The 16371-nt window shown below is 41.1% G+C and overlaps 1 long non-coding RNA gene across 1 annotated transcript in view; it reads right to left on the bottom strand.

The window, feature by feature from the left end:
• Positions 1 to 8961: 8961 nt before the first annotated feature.
• Positions 8962 to 16371, bottom strand: part of LOC129059929 (uncharacterized) — an 18189-nt gene continuing 10779 nt past the window's right edge. The window contains exons 3-5 of the long non-coding RNA XR_008526157.2: positions 10793 to 10898; positions 9957 to 10091; positions 8962 to 9042 (exon numbers count right to left, since the gene is read on the bottom strand). This is a non-coding gene — a long non-coding RNA (uncharacterized LOC129059929). The remainder of the gene's footprint in view (positions 9043 to 9956; positions 10092 to 10792; positions 10899 to 16371) is intronic.

Genomic DNA, 16371 nt, shown 5'->3' with positions numbered 1-16371 from the left:
TAGTTTCTCAATCTCTTTCCTCAGAAACCTGGCTTCCCTGTCTAGAAGCAAATAGTGAATTCTTCCAGAAACATTGTATGCATATACAAGAATGCATACTCTTAACCCAAGTCATACGCAGCAGTGTTTTAATATTCTTTTATCAGCTTCCCCAAATTTCTGTCATGAGTACACTCCTTTGGAGCAAACAGGCAATAGGCAACAAGAATTCAGCGTGCCCTTCAAAAGCTACATGTTAAACCAATACCTTTGACTGAGAGACAGTCCTGGGGTTTTGGCAGTGCTATATTACACATTTACAAAACATGTCCTAGGTGGGTGTCTCCTGGGGAGATGTATAACATTTTTGTTATAAAAACTCTTAATTTTACACAAAAGTAGAAAGAATAATGTGAAATCCCATGTGATGAAACCATCTCATCTGGTTTCATCAGTTATTAATCTGTATCCAATCTCCCTTCTTCTATTTCTTATTGGATTATCTTAAAGCAGATCCCACATGATAATTCTTCCTGGGGGAGACTTTCACAAAAATGAGTAAGAATACTCATTTCAGAGGGTAGTTTACTAATATTTTTCCCAAAGCTGGAACCTTACTTGTGGCCAGTCCTACAACAACTATCTTCCCTTCTCAATATGGTCACTATCATAACCTTATGCTGTTCAGTGGCTTTCACTATTGAAATATCTTTTTCCCTAAATGGATAGAAAACAGCCAGCAGGAGCCTGCAACACTGTTAGAAGTGATGAATGTGTTACAGAGGACCAAGAACGAATCCTCACAAAAGGTTCATAGATGTCCTTTTCCCCATACAGGCTTTTGGAAAGGGTCCCTTCTTCCCCATTTCCTCAGCATAAACTGGCTGGCTACATCAGGCCTCTTAATCAGTCAGGCTTCCTCCCTTTTCCAGCTCATAAAGACATCTAGATCTTTCATATTTCAGACTTTTAAAAATGGGCTGCTAAAACCAGAGGCTGGCTCATGAGAATCCCTGGGAATCTTTTCTACTGGGGGATATTGGGTGTGGGAGAGTTAGGGAATAGTGAATAGAGACAAGATAGAGATTAGAGATTTAAACACACACACACACACACACACACACACACACAGAGGCTTGAGTTGCTTCGACCCTTATAAACAGATTAAAGACAGGTTACGAAAAGGTGATGCTCTTAAATCTATTGTTGGAGTACAAACACATGTTTGTTTAAATGTCGACATGGGCAGAATGGGTCAGGGGCGGCCTTCCAGCCAGGAAAATGTCATTAGAAACCCAAACGCACTTACACAATGCTTTGACATGTGGAGATTTAAACAAAAGAGGTTTGTGCTGGCTTAGTGTGATTTTACAAATAAGGTACTTATCTGCTTGAATCACTCCCTCTTATTACTTTTGGAAAGATATACTCCAGGATAGAAATTGGTTCTACTTGGGACCGAAAGTTTTCAGGAGACATATTAAGTTAGAGTAACTAAGTCTTAGAGATCCACCTAAAGCACAAGATGTCATGTTAGGGAAAAGCAAGAGAGCATCTTAGACTCTAGGGCATAACTACAAGAAAGGAGCTACTTACCAGAAAATAAAAGCCTTGAAGGCACTGGCTTGCATGGAAGAAAGTATTTTTCTAAAGGGAAATCTTGAACCCAGAAATGGCCTGGGACCTAGAAACAGGAACCAGCCAAAGGACCTGGGCCCAGCAAGGTGAGTGTCCATGCGGAAGTAAATGGGAGTGTCTGATTCATGCAGGGTTGGAGAAGGGAAGTCTGGAAAAACATGCTTTCCTTTCCTTATAAACAGTGTATTCACCAATAACTCTAGACTGGTGGAAAAATAAAGATAACTTTGTAGCTCTTAAATCCATGGAGATTTCTTACAGATATAGAGAGGGTACCATTGAATCAAACCCTTGTTAATCTGCTACTCCTTGGAAAATACCAGTCTGTTCATTAGCACTCATTGGAGCCATAAGAAACAACTTCATTTAAGAAGGGAAGTGATGAAAGGTAGGTTAAAACAGAAATTAGAGCCTAGGGTGGGCTCATTGGCTCATGCCTGTAATCCCAGCACTTTGGGAGGCTGAGGCAGGTGGATCACCTGAGGTCAGGAGTTTGAGACCAGCCTGGCCAACAAGGTGAAACCCTGTCTCTACTAAAAATACAAAAATTAGCCGGGTGTGGTGGCAGACGCCTGTAATCCCAGCTACTTAGGAGGCCGAGGTAGGAGAATCGCTTGAACTGGAGAGGCGGAGGTTGCAGTGAGCGAAGATTGCGCTACTGAACTCCAGCCTGGGTGACAAAGTGAGACTCCATTTCAAAAAAAAAAAAAAAAAAAAAAAAGAAATTAAATTAAAGCCTGCTTCTGATTCAGAGAGCCATGAGCTGTCTCCAACAGGTCTATTAACTGGTAGTACCAAGCACTACCTAACCCTGGACTCAAGTGAGAAGTCAAATACTTATTCTTGAAGAGATACTAATTATGGCACAGAATTATGATCATGTTGGCACAGCACGAACTATTCCAGTCAAAGGTATTCCATGACCTTGGCTTCAATATTACATGAGCCAACTCTTTATGCTTGCAGTGTTTAAGAATTAAGTGTGGGTGTTTGTATAAATTATCTGTTCTTCATCGTGTCTTAAGTGGCTTGCTCTTTTTCATTTTGAATTTTCATAGCAGGGAATTCCCCAGCATCACAGCAGGTATCAGCAACACAGCATCATTCCAGCACACCTGGAGATTGTACTTGGCTTTTTGTAGATGAAAATGCATCCTTCAACAGTCTCACAGCCAATTTTCCATTCTCAGGCAGCTTGATGTTTTTAGAATGTGGTTTTGTCCAAGGCTCCAGGATTACTGGTTGAGGCCTATCATGTTCATTTTTGAAATAATAATAGGCATAGTTCCTCCAACCCCATCTTACTAGTATCAAGGTTTCTGACATCTTCAGTTACTAGAGATCAGCTTCATAAAGCTGTCCTCTGTTGGCAAATACTTTAAACTCCTGCAAATCTTTACCCAGAATGACCCTTAACTGCTTCACAGTCGTATGTGTGAAGGCAGGTGACACCGAACATCAAACCCGTCAGGTTCAAGGGAGGAGGGATAATAAGAATTCCTTTTACATATGTTTGCTACCTGAGCTGAAGCAGTTGCTGTAGCAAGCTTAATCTTTTTAGTTGAAAAGATGCACTCTGCCTCAGTCTCGTGAATACATAATGAACCCTCATCAACCTCGCTAATGAGACAGGGGAAAGTGACCAACGCTGCCATATTCAGTTAACCAGTCAGGTAATGTAGTTCCAAATCAGTTTTATCACCAATACATGGAGGTGATGACAGACACTAAGTCATTTCTCTTCTCTTTAATCATTGTAGGCAGAACCTATTTACATTGTAAACACACATAAATGCAGAACTTTCTTGAAATCAACATGGTTTTTCAGTTGAATGCACTGACATTTTCTGAAGGCTGGCTTCTTGGGAAAGTTTTTCTGATAAAGCTACATCTGTTTCTCTAATGACTAATTCTGAGGTCACTCCAGTGGCCTTTGGTATCTGATATGGATTCCAGAGACAATAATTGATTTGGGGGACTTAGTGATAAGCTTTGGTGTTCCTCCATGAGGCTTCACCATAATCATACCCCAGGGGTTCAAACAAGATATAATATTTTGCCAGCTGGCACAGACAGTGTGATTTTGAGAATTTTCAATTTCTGGTCACTCAACCAGAGTTAAATGAATTAAACTCTGTTATGAAGCTTACGTTGCAAACAATAAAATATTTCAGTATGGCAGTACACCTTTCTCTTTGCTGCCTTGTCAATTGGCTTTAAAAATGTTTAAAGCCTTTGAAGAACTACTTTACGGATCAACCTCAGTTTCCTACAGTAGTAGTATTGATTTTTTAAGTCAAACTCTCTAAATTTTGATTATTTAAAAAATAAGGTGGGAAATTTTAATCAGAGTATTCAGTAAAGTGCCAAAGTACTTTAGCTTTTAGCAAAACAACGATAGCAACAACGATTCAAAATAAAGCATGCAAACAAGAAAACATTAAAATGTATCCCTACAAAAGCAAGAAAAGAACAAAACCTATCAGAATGGCTATAATAAAAAAACAGTGACAACAGCAGATGCTGGTAAGGATGTGGAGAAACGGAATCATTCATATATTGCTGGTAGGAATTAGAACTCAAATGGTGTACAAAATTTAATTTTTTAAACTTTTTATGTTGAAATAATAAAAGATTCACAGGAAGCTTCAAAAAACATGTTGATGTGTTGTGCACCCTTTCATCCATCTTCCCTCAATGGTAACATCTTATCTAACAGTAGTACAGTATGAAACCCAGGAAATTGACATCAGTACAAGCCACAGAGCTTATGTGGATTTCTCCAGCTTTACATGTGCCCATTTGTGTGTGTGTACAGCTCATGCAATTTTACCTCGTGTGTAGCTTCATGTAGCTTCATGTAGCCACCACCATAATCAAGATACAGAACTATTCCAGCACCATGAGGCTTCCTTGTGTTACTCCTTTATAGACACACCTGCTCCTTTGCCCCCATTCCCAACCTCTGGCAACACTATAATTTTGTTATTTCAAGAATATTCTAGAATATTGTGTAACCATTATACAGTGTATAACCTTTTGAAATAGGCTTTTTTCCCCCTCAATATAATTTCCTTGAAATTGATTCACGCTCTTGTGTATATCAATAGTTTGTTCCTTTTTATTACTGAGCAGTAGCGCTGAATGCGTGTTTAACTTTTTACCCCTTGAAGGGCATCTGGGTTACTTCTAGTGTTTGGCAAATATGAATAAAACTGCTATGAACATTCGTGAACAGATTTTTGTGTGAACATCATTTTCATTCCTCTGGGATAAATTCCCAAGAGTTTGGGATTGCTCAGCCGTATGGTACCAACATGTTTAGATTTAAAAGAAATTGCCAAACGAATTTCCAAAGTGGTTGTACCATTTTACATTCCCACCAGCAATATATAAATATATAGTTTCTCTTGATTCTTGCCAGCATTTGGTATTGTCACTATTTTTTATTTTAGCCATTCTCATAGGTGTATAGTGATATCTCCTTGTGGTTTTAATGTACAGAGATGTAATGGCCAATAATGTTGACTATCTTTTCATGTGCTTATTAACCATCTGTATATCCTCTTCAGTGAAATGTCTGTTCATGGAAGCAGCCCATTTTCTTTTTTCTTTTCTTTTTTTTTTTTTTTGAGACGGAGTCTTGCTCTGTTGCCCAGGCTGGAGTGCAGTGGTGTGATCTCAGCTCACTGCAAGCTCCGCCTCCTGGGTTCATGCCATTCTCCTGCCTCAGCCTCCTGAGTAGCTGGGACTACAGGCGCCCGTCACCATGCCTGGCTAATTTTTTGTATTTTCATTAGAGATGGGGTTTCACCATGTTAGCCAGGATGGTCTCGATCTCCTAACCTCAGGTGATCTGCCCACCTCGGCCTCCCAAAGTGCTGGGATTATAGGCGTGAGCCACCGCACCCGGCTGGAAGCAGCCCATTTTCTAATTGGGCTTTTTGTCTTGTGCTGTTGAATGCTGAGTTATTTATATATTCTAGATACAAAAACTTTGTTGGATATGTGGTCTGCAAACAATTTCTTCCAGTCTGTATCTGGTGTTTACATGACTTTAAGAGGGTCTTTGGAAGAGCAAAAGTTTTTAATTTTGTTGAGCTCCAATTTATCAGTTTTTCCTTTTTATGGATTGTGCTTTAGGTCAGGTGTCCCCAGTCCCAGAGCCATGGTCCTGTACTGGTAGGAACCCCGCCACACATCAGGAGGTAAGCATTAGGGCCTGGGCTCCACCTCTGTCAGATCAGTAGGGGCCTTAGATTCTCATAAGAGCAAAAATCCTATTGTGAACCACACATGCAAGGGATGTAGGTTGCACGCTCCTTGTGATAATCTAATATGCCCACCACCCTCCCGCCCTGTGTCTGGGGAATAATTGTCTTCCACAAAACCGGTCCCTGGTGCCAAAAAAGGTTAGGGACTCCTGCTTTAGGTGTCAGATATATAACTCTTCACCTACCCATAGGTCCTAAATATTTTTTAATTTTTTTTTCTAAAAGTATTTTGATTTTATGTTTTACATGTAAGCCCATGATACATATGGAGTCAATTTTTATATAAGGTATGAAGTTTAGGTTGAAGTACTTATTATTTTTTTGCCTATGGATGTCAGTTGTTCTAACATCATTTGCTGAAAAGACCGTCTTTCCTCCATTGAACTGCTTTTGCACCTTTGTCAAAAATCAGTTGGGCATATTTGTGTGAGTCTCTTTCTGGGTTCCCTATTCTATTTCATTGGTCTGTGTTAGCTCTCTGCCAATACTGCACTTTCTTGACTACTGTAGCTAAAGAGTCAGCCTTAACATCATGTAGAGCGATTCCTCTCACTCTGTTCTTTTCAAATTGTTTTAGGTATTCTAGGTCCTTCAACTTTCCATATAAATTTAAAAATAAGCGTGTGGATGGGAGAAAAACCTTCTGGGGACTTTGATGGAAATTGTCTTAACCTATAGGTCACTTTGGAGATAACTGACATTTTTACTATGTTAAGTCTTCCAATCCACTCATACGGCATGCCTTTCCATTTACTTAGGGCTACTTTGACTTCTATCTTCAGCATTTTGCAATTTTCAATGTACAGAATGTTTTGTTAGATTGATATCTAAATATTTCTTTTAGTTTGGAGCAATTATTAATAGTATTGTGTTTTTAGTTTTGATGTCCACATGCTTGTTTATAAATAAATAGGTGATTGATTTTTGTGTGTTCACCTTGTACCTTGGTGAACTCCCTTATTCTAGGAATTTTTTTTTTTTTTTTTTTTTTTCAGATTTCTTGGATTGCCTATGTAGACAACCATGTCATCTACAAATAGGGATGGTTTTATTTATTCCATTCTAATGTACACATCTTTTGTTTCTTTGTCAAGATTTAATTTTTAAGTTCTATAAGTGTGCTTGGGAACGTGTTGACTTGTTTAAAGAATCATTTGATGAAAGTCCTATTTTTCACTGAACATATTTGTATTCTATATTTTAAAGGATTGAAATTGAGAAAGTGTACAGTTTTGAAGTGTTTAAATTTAATGAAACATTAAAAGGCATTAGACAATTTATTTAACCAATTTTGTCTCAGAAAAATATTTGTTAAAGAAAGGTACTCAAAAGAGATAAAAATAAAGTACACTTGAAAATGGCTCAGTATTTATATATTTTAATTTCAAAAGTAAAATTTAGAATATCATACATTTAGCAGATGTGCTCTGGCCTTACTATTGTGACCACCAGGAGAGTTAATTGACCTATTCATTCCAAGTTTATTAATCATAATATGCAACTCTGGACTGCATAATATATTGAAATAAATGAATTATTCAGAAAAATACTCATGACAGATAATGGCTAGGCTGATTAATAGATGTGAATATATACCAAAGATAATTATTCTCCTTGCTATTTTTAAATGTTTAAATGTCAATATAAAGCTTTTATTCTGCTTTAATATAGATAAATTTTATTTTTTAGAAAAGATCTCATTTTTAAAAGCTAAAAGAAGTCCATCTTGGCCGGGCGCGGTGGCTCCCGCCTGTAATCCCAGCACTTTGGGAGGCCGAGGCGGGCAAAGCACGAGGTCAGGAGATAGAGACCATCCTGACTAACACGGCAAAACCCCGTCTCTACTAAAAAATACAAAAAATTAGCCGGACGTGGTGGCGGCCGCCTGTAGTCCCAGCTACTTGGGAGGCTGAGGCAGGAGAATGGCGTGAACCCGGGAGGGGGAGCTTGCAGTGAGCCGAGATCGCGCCACTGCACTCCAGCCTGGGCGACAGAGTGAGACTCCATCTCAAAAAAAAAAAAAAAAAAAAAGAAGTCCATCTTTTAGGTACACCGATATAATAAAAATCAATGTTGTTTAATATATTTCAACAATATTATAGAATTTTAACTGTTTAAACATCTCCTTTTACTCTAAAATACTGCCCTGGCTTGGATATGAAATGTCATGATCTCCCTGCCCCCGGTATAACTTAACTTTGAAATCACAGGTGTGTTTAGCATTGTGACATTCTGAAATGGAACTGTTGATAGAGGTCCAAGAATAAGGAAGTATCTGGTTAGAGACCCCTAGAACACTAAGAGAGTGCAGATCCAGAATCATCATAATTAGGAGAAATCAGGGACACACACATGAGGGAGCAGGCCTGGGATAGTGCTCTTTCGGAACTAAAACAAACCTCTGGACCTACATCAGAGAGAGGTATCTTATGGCAGTCCTGGGATTCTGCTTGTTATAGAATAGCATGCTTGTAGAGAATTGAAATACAAGATTGTAAATCCAGGGCAACTAAGAAACAAGTTTATTGAACTGGGTGAAGATGCTGGGAGTTCTAAAATTTGCTTGTGGGCTTTTCTCTTTAGTCACAGCAGTGGCCAGCGTTAACTGGGCATGTACAGTGTCCCCAGTGTAACACCAACGATGCTGCACCTATTCCCAGGATGCCCCACAATTATCAGACAGTGCGTGCAAAGGCATGGGCCACAGCGTCTACCAGGAGTCCTTGAAGGAGTTTATAGAATTCTTTGTTTCTGTGTTCAGCCAATGCAAAAGAAGGGAAGAGCTCACTAGTGCTGAAGGCACTAACTTAGAAGAAAGCAGAGACAGGGAAAGTGTGAAAAAGAAATCTATTCTGTTAAAATTTTACTTGGCAGATTTGAGAGGTGTATTAGTTTTCTAAGGCTACAGAAACAAAGTACCATAAACTGGGTGGCTTAAAACAGCATAAATTTACTTTTTCACAGTTCTGGAGGCCAAAAGTCCAAAATCAAAGTGTTGGCAATGATATGCTGTCTCTGAAGCCTCTAGGGGAGGAAGGGTCTTCCCTTGCCTCTTCCAGCTTTTGGTAGCCCCAGGTATTCCTTGGTTTGTGGCCAATCTCTGCCTCTATCTTCACATGGCTGTCTTCCCTCTGTCTCTCTCTCTCTCTTCCTTTCATAAGGACACCAGTCATATTGGATTAAAGGCCTGACCTACTCCAGTATGATCTCATCTTAACATTCATCTTAATGACATCTGTAGACTCTATTTTCCAATAAAGTCACATTCACAAGTACCAGGCATTAGGTTCCATACATCTTTTTGGAGATACAATCCAGCCTGTAACAGGAGGTTTAATAATTCCTATCAAGAATCTTGAAGAGGCCGGGCACAGTGGCTCACACCTGTAATCCCAGCACTTTGGGAGGCCGAGGTGGGTGGATCACCTGAGGTCGGGAGTTCGAGACCAGCCTGGCCAACATGGTGAAACCCCGTCTCTACTAAAAATACAAAAATAAGCTGGGTGTCGTGGTGCCTGCCTGTAATCCCAGCTACTCAGGTGGCTGAGGCAGAAGAATCGCTTGAATCTGGGAGGTGGAGGTTGCAGTGAGCTGAGATCACGCCACTGTACTCCGGCCTAGGTGTGACAGAGTGAGACTCTGTCTCAAAAAAAAAAAAAGAATCTTGAAGAAACTCTCTTTTCGGTGAAAGAAAAATGTGTAACACTCAGACTATGAGTACCTTCAGAAATCTTCAAGAAATGTTATGCAAACATAAGATAAAGAGAAATTTGGAATGTCAGAAAAAGTTCCATTAATTTGTGCTGTCCAGCAGCATTGCAATAAATAATATCTTCAAGGTTTTCCTGGGAGAACCTACCACAAGACAAATTTTCTCATTTCCAGAAGAGATATCTAAGTGATATGTGTAGTCTAATTGAATGGAATGCAGATGACCAAAGCTCAGTTAAGATAAAGTGACACTGTGTAGTCACATGTGCCATTTGAAATACTTAATACTATTACTGACCCCAAAGAAAATATAAATGCAAGCCAAGTCACATCTCTGCAGAATCACAAACATACCGGCCAAGATCTCTTTTCTTTTAGAACATTTCCCCGGGAAACATAAAGTAGTTCATATAAATATGCTGACATCTTTCAACAGCTGGAAGGACTCATTCTGGGTGTTAACACAGCAGGGAACTGGAAGAATCAGAACTGGAAGAAGAAGAAGTGATTGGCATGCTGACACACTGCTGTAAGAATTGCAGTGGGGAACAATTACATTGCTCAAAGAACACTTCACAATTGGAGGGAAGAGAATTATGTCAGTGCTGAAGGATTTCACAGCTGTACTCCAAAACAAACCTGGAAATGTACATTATAGGTACTGGAAGCAAAAGAGTCTATTATTTTGTCTTCTTTTAGGTAAGTGGTGAAGTGCTGGGAGGTGGCAGAAATGATAATTCTAAAGGGACAATTCAGCCTCCTTGTCAGACCTGGGTCTTGCTAGTTGTCATTTCCATATATGTCACTACTTCTTTGGAAAAGCGCGGCTAGGCTTGGTGTAGAATATTAGCATGAGCCCAGTCTGAAAATTTCTTTTTCCTTCTACCCAGAAATGATTCTTTTACTATATTGATTTAGGGCTCAGAAAGTTCCTAACATCAATTTTTAGAGAGACTTTTGGTATATAACTGAAGCAACAATTAAAAAAAATCTGATTTAGAAACACTGGATGGGCAAAACAAATTTAAGTCTTTGATTTAAGAAAGCCCCTAGGGTTATTCCAAATTTAAGTAAGGGTGATGCACAGAACACAGTAACCTAGTTTACTGCTTTACCTCCCCCACCGCATGTAGACGGGATTATAAGGTGCATGTGCATCTTGTTTGGGTTATTAAGCCCTTGCTCCTTACCTCCTGACCTCTTCTTATATATCCTGCTGTGTCCCACTGTGCTGGGACCCTGCCAGGTCCAGCCCTCCTTTGCCAGCTCCTTCTCAAGTTCTGTCACTAGGGGGCACTAGAGGGAGATAGGAAGGAGGTTCATGCCGCCAGAATGGGCTTATTCCTTTTTTTTTTTTTTTTTTATACTTTAAGTTCTAGGGCACATGTGCACAACGTGCAGGTTTGATACATGGTATACATGTGCCATGTTGGTTTGCTGCACCCATCAGCTCATCATTTACGTTAGGTATTTCTCCTAATGCTATCCCTCCCCCAGCTCCTCACCCCAGGACAGGCTCTGGTATGTGATGTTCCCCTCCCTGTGTCCAGGTGTTCTCGTTGTTCAGTTCCCACCTATGAGTGAGAATATGCGGTGTTTGGTTTTCAGTCCTTGTAATAGTTTGCCGAGAATGATGGTTTCCAGCTTCATCCATGTCCCTGCAAAGGACATGAACTCATCCTTTTTTTTGTGGCTGCATAGTATTCCACGGTGTATATGTGCCACATTTTCTTTATCCAGTCTATCATTGATGGACATTTGGGTTGGTTCCAAGTCTTTGCTATTGTGAATAGTGCCACAATAAACATATGTGTGCATGTGTCTTTATAGTAGCATGATTTATAGTCCTTTGGATATATACCCAGTAATGGAATTGCTGGGTCAAAAAGTAATTCTAGTTCTAGATCCTTGAGGAATCGCCACACTGTCTTCCACAATGGTTGAGCTAGTTAACACTCCCACCAACAGTGTAAAAGCATTCCTATTTCTCCACATCCTCTCCAACATCTGTTGTTTCCTGACTTTTTAGTGATTGCCATTTTAACTGGCATGGGATGGTACCTCGTCGTGGTTTTGATTTGCATTTCTCTGATGACCAGTGATAATGAGCAGTTTTTCATGTGTCTGTTGGCTGCATAGATGTCTTCTTTTGAGAAGTGTCTGTTCATATGCTTTGCCCACTTTTTGATGGGGTTGTTTGTTTTTTTCTTGTAAATTTGTTTAAGTTCTTTGTAGATTCTGGATATTAGCCCTTTGTCAGATGGGTAGATTGCAAAAATTTTTTCCCATTCTATAGGTTGAGGAAGGGCTTATTATTTTCTGTTTTGAGTTTGGTTCCTATAATAAACAGTTGCTTCTCACCCAAGCAACAGTTTGCCCCAACTGGTGGCAGTTGGTTCCAGTTCTTTTTCATACTGCCAGAACTAGACTCACTATGCTCTCTTAGAGCCACCGGCCCAGCCAGTCAGTGCCTGTTACTTCGATGCCTGAGCCTGGCATGCAGGGACCCTGGTCCAAGTCACCCAGACATCACCAGCAGCCTCAATGGCATCTGACCCTCTTCAGAGCTGCTGAGACATCAGCACCTTTCCCTGAGCTTCTAAAAACCCCATCCTTGCCCCCTTTTTTCTCCTGGCCTGGAGGGTGTTGCTGCATGGTTGCCTTTGCCTTTTCAGCTCTCTAGTATCTGTTATCTAATTCCTTTTGTGAAATTCCTTCTGTCAACAAACTGATGCTGAGTCTCTTTTCCTGACCTCATCCTGACTGAAAGGCACCTATATCTTCATACATGCTCTCTACTTACTGTTTATGTAGCCATGGTGTTTGATGTGTCTGTAGGTCATTTTCTGCCACGTAGAGCAATAAGAATTAGATGGATGCATGTGTGTTTGCACAGAGCTTAAATACATCATCATGCAATCTACTTAGCCTGATCCTCGATCTCTCCCTTTAAATAATGCTCTAGCGTGTTTAAATGCTGCCTGACCTGAGGAATCTTTATGGTAGGTACTCAGTCATTAGCTGAATCATTATATTATTACATTTCCTGCATGGAGAGTGCAGCAGCAACTTCAGATAACAGCTTTGAAGAATGCTTAGACCATCTTCAGTTACTTCTGTGTCTGTCCCAAAACTCAGTGAATTATTGTCTTGGGATAGTTGAAGCTAAATATTTGAGACACAAAAGATTCACTATTAGGTACTAGAGAAAAGCTGCCATAATAAAATAAAAGGACCACTTTATTAAATACCAACTAGGGCAGATCATTCCTGGGATTAGCATAGTATCATAGGAGATTTGCTCTTCACCTTGCTAGTATCAGACTACTCTGTGATTTAATCCACATAGTTGCAATGTAGGGAGCTGTCAGCCAAGAGTATCTTGGGAACCTTTTATAATGGCTATAAGATGCAGATTTAGGAGTAGTACTCCTTCACATGCATGAATATGAAATATCCAGTGGTCTATTTGAGCAGAAAGTTTTTCCTCATAGAAAGAACTTGTGCCATCTCAGAGAAAGAGCTTTAATGAAAACAAACCTTATAAAATTGGATAATAAACCATAAACAAACTTTGATCAGGCCTACACGACCACCATTAACAGATTCTTAGAGATTGCAAGGCTTCCAAATCAACAAGTAAACAACCCAGAAAAAATCAGCGGGAATCCAGATTAAGCAGATCTTACACGGAAAGCAGACATTGCACTAAACAATTTTTATGTTTAAAAAAGAGAAGGGGTAAATGTAGTCATCAATTGTGAGAATTTTGTAGTTGTTTGAAGCATGATGCTTGGTGTCTCTGGAGTTCCAGAAGAGATCAAGTGCACAGAAAGATTTCTCCACAGCAACTTGAAATCACAGAGCATTTTACACCAAACTTAGAGATGCAGATGTATCAGAATGTAGATGTACCAGAATTTGCAGTAAATGAAAGAAGCATATCTATATAACATAACTAACCTCTATTTCCTTGTCTTTGACTTCTGAGCCAGTCATTTCTGCCCAGCAGCAATAGATGCATCTGTGACCTTTCTGCCCATTTTCCATGAGAAACAATGCACTCCTCTTGTAAATACTTCCAAGGTGAGAGTTGGAGCGTGGGTTTGAATAGTAAGCACTAAGCAGTAGGACTCCTGCATTCCCATCACCTCTCTTGATGATGAACTCTCCCGCTCACCAAGGCTTTTCTGGTTCACATCTTGTACCACTGTACATAACTGAAATGTCCCTCGCCTTTCCATTCCCTCTTCACCTCCCATCTCCAGAAGAACAGAAAATTGCTCCACTCAGTCCTATAAATCTAAAACATACTTCACAGCTCTTGTTGCAAAGTGTGCCACACACAATTTATGACCACCACTTGCATGCCTTGAACACTTCTCCCACCTTCCAGAAAGGTTAGAACCTGTCCTGTGGTCTCTTCATCCCGCCAGGCGGGCATCCCTAGTCACTTCAATATCCTTGTTAGTGACCTTCCTAGAATCCTGGTTTCCTGTTGCCATGCCTCTTCAACTACTTTCTGCTACCATGGGCAAAAACCGTAAGCTGGGCCTTGACAGATACCTTCCACACATCTGAGATCTCAAACCTTAGGCTTCTCTTTTGATCCTAACTCCCGCTCCTTTTATTAATCTCAACTCCAAACTGAACTGCTGCTGAGCTCTTATGTACTCTCACTGCAGTGATGGGCCTCGGCTTCCTCCAAAGTTTCCTTCCAGCTTCATGATGTCCTTACTCCCCTTGCACCCCTGATACCACCTCCGTCAGCCATTTCGCTTTGATAGCACAGCGATCCTCTCACCCTTTAAAGGGTCTGGCTCCTGTCCTAGTCATTAGGACTGCTATCACAAATTTCAGACTGGATGGCTTATAAAGAGAAATTTATTTAAATATGTTATTGCCAAATTTATTTTTAAAAACAAATTTATCGGCTGGGTGTGGTGGCTCATGCCTGTGATCCCAGCACTTTGGGAGGCTGAGGCGATTGGATCACAAGGTCAGGAGTTCAACACAAGCCTGGCCAACACGGTGAAACCCTGTCTCTACTAAAAACACAAAAATTAGCTGGGCGCAGTGGCACATGCATGTAATCCCAACTACTCGGGAGGCTGAGGCAGGAGAATCGCTTGAACCTGGGTAGTGGAGGTTGCAGTGAGCCAAGATCATACCACGGCACTCCAGCCTGGGTGACGAAGCAAGACTCTATCTTGAAACAACAACAACAACAATAGCAGCAACAACAACAACAATAGCAGCAACAACAACAACAATAGCAGCAACAACAACAACAACAACAAAAACAAATTTATTTTTCACAGTCCTGGAGGCTGAGAAGCCCAACATCAAGGCTCTGGCAGATTCAATGTCCACTGACGGCCCCATTCTTGGTCCATAGATGGCATTCTTGCTGCACCCTCACATGGCAGAAGGGGCAAGGCAGCTCTCTGGTGCTTCTTTTATAAGGGTACAAACCCCATTCATGAAAGCTCCACCCTCACGACCTTGTCGCCTCCCAAAGGCCCTGCCTCCTAAGACATCATATTGGGGGATAGGATTTCAACATATGACTTTGGGGGGCACACACATTCAGAGCTCAGCAGCCCTTGATTTGCCAAACTTGAACCCTGGTCATGGGGCACTTTGACCTTCTGGATACTTCCTCAGCCGGGAACCACAATACCTAACATTTTCTGAGAATGACCCATACAACTTCATTTAGCCGGAGGACACGAATCTGAATGCTGGCCTCTGACCTTTTTAAGCCCTGTTCATGAGGCTCCAGTCTTTATGCTAAGCTGCAAATGTGCTCTAAGCACCTCCTGCACTGACTACCCTACTCCTTTCCCTTTTTTCCCCACTCCTGCCTCCACCTTTCCCTGCCCTCCACCTTCAACCCTACTCTGCAGACAGAGGTAATATCCAATCACCTTAGACCTCTCCAAGTTAATGACTTTAAATTCCCAGCTCATCAGTTTGTTGGGTCTCTGTACTCTCCTTCACCCTCCTGTCCTGTCGCACAAGAAGAGGAGCTCCTCTTTTGGGCCAGCTTTTTTCCAAGGCTCCTACTTCAGAACACACATCCACATTTTCCTTCCACCTTGGAACTATTAACAGAGCAGAGCCATTCTGCCGTCCTCCACTCATTGAGTTTACTGACATCACATGTGTTAGATAGTTCCATCCCTATGTGGCTACATTTTCTGTGGATCCCTCATACACCCATATTTTACAACTGGCCTTCCACCAGGAAAACTCCTGACCAGGGAATGAAATGATTCTGTCTGTCCCATGCCAGCCACCTTTCTGGCAATGCATAGTTGAGTAAGCAGGCTGCCCTGGTGAAGGGTCTGTTCACTCGCCCTTCATTGGCAGGTCATTAGGGAGCTCACATTGTCCCCTGGGGCTGATGCAATCTCAGGGACATCAATCCCCGCCCCCAGGGCTGATGTCATCTCCAGGGGCATACCAAGTGTCAAATCTTGGCAGGAAACCTAGCTTCTAGTGCCAGTCTCAGAAAGCACTAGAATGTGGGTACCATGTTGTCTTGGTTCTTGGTGTTTTGCCTGCCTGGCCCCCTCCCACATATCACAGGAGCCGCCCTGGGGCCTAAGATCCCTGGCAGGGGTCTTGACCTTTGGTCTAGCCTCTGAAAGTCATGATATAGAGCAGGGATTAGCAAACATTTTAGGCTTTGAGGACCAGAGGCAATTGTGTAGAAACTTATATAACCCTGCTTTGTTTGCCTGGTGTGGGTCATCCCAGGGGG

Source organism: Pongo abelii, chromosome 5 (genome assembly GCF_028885655.2).
Source record: "Pongo abelii isolate AG06213 chromosome 5, NHGRI_mPonAbe1-v2.0_pri, whole genome shotgun sequence".
NCBI classification, from domain to species: domain Eukaryota; kingdom Metazoa; phylum Chordata; class Mammalia; order Primates; family Hominidae; genus Pongo; species Pongo abelii.
The sequence above is the reverse complement of the archived record's forward strand: the minus strand, read 5'-3'. Positions and strand labels throughout refer to the sequence as shown.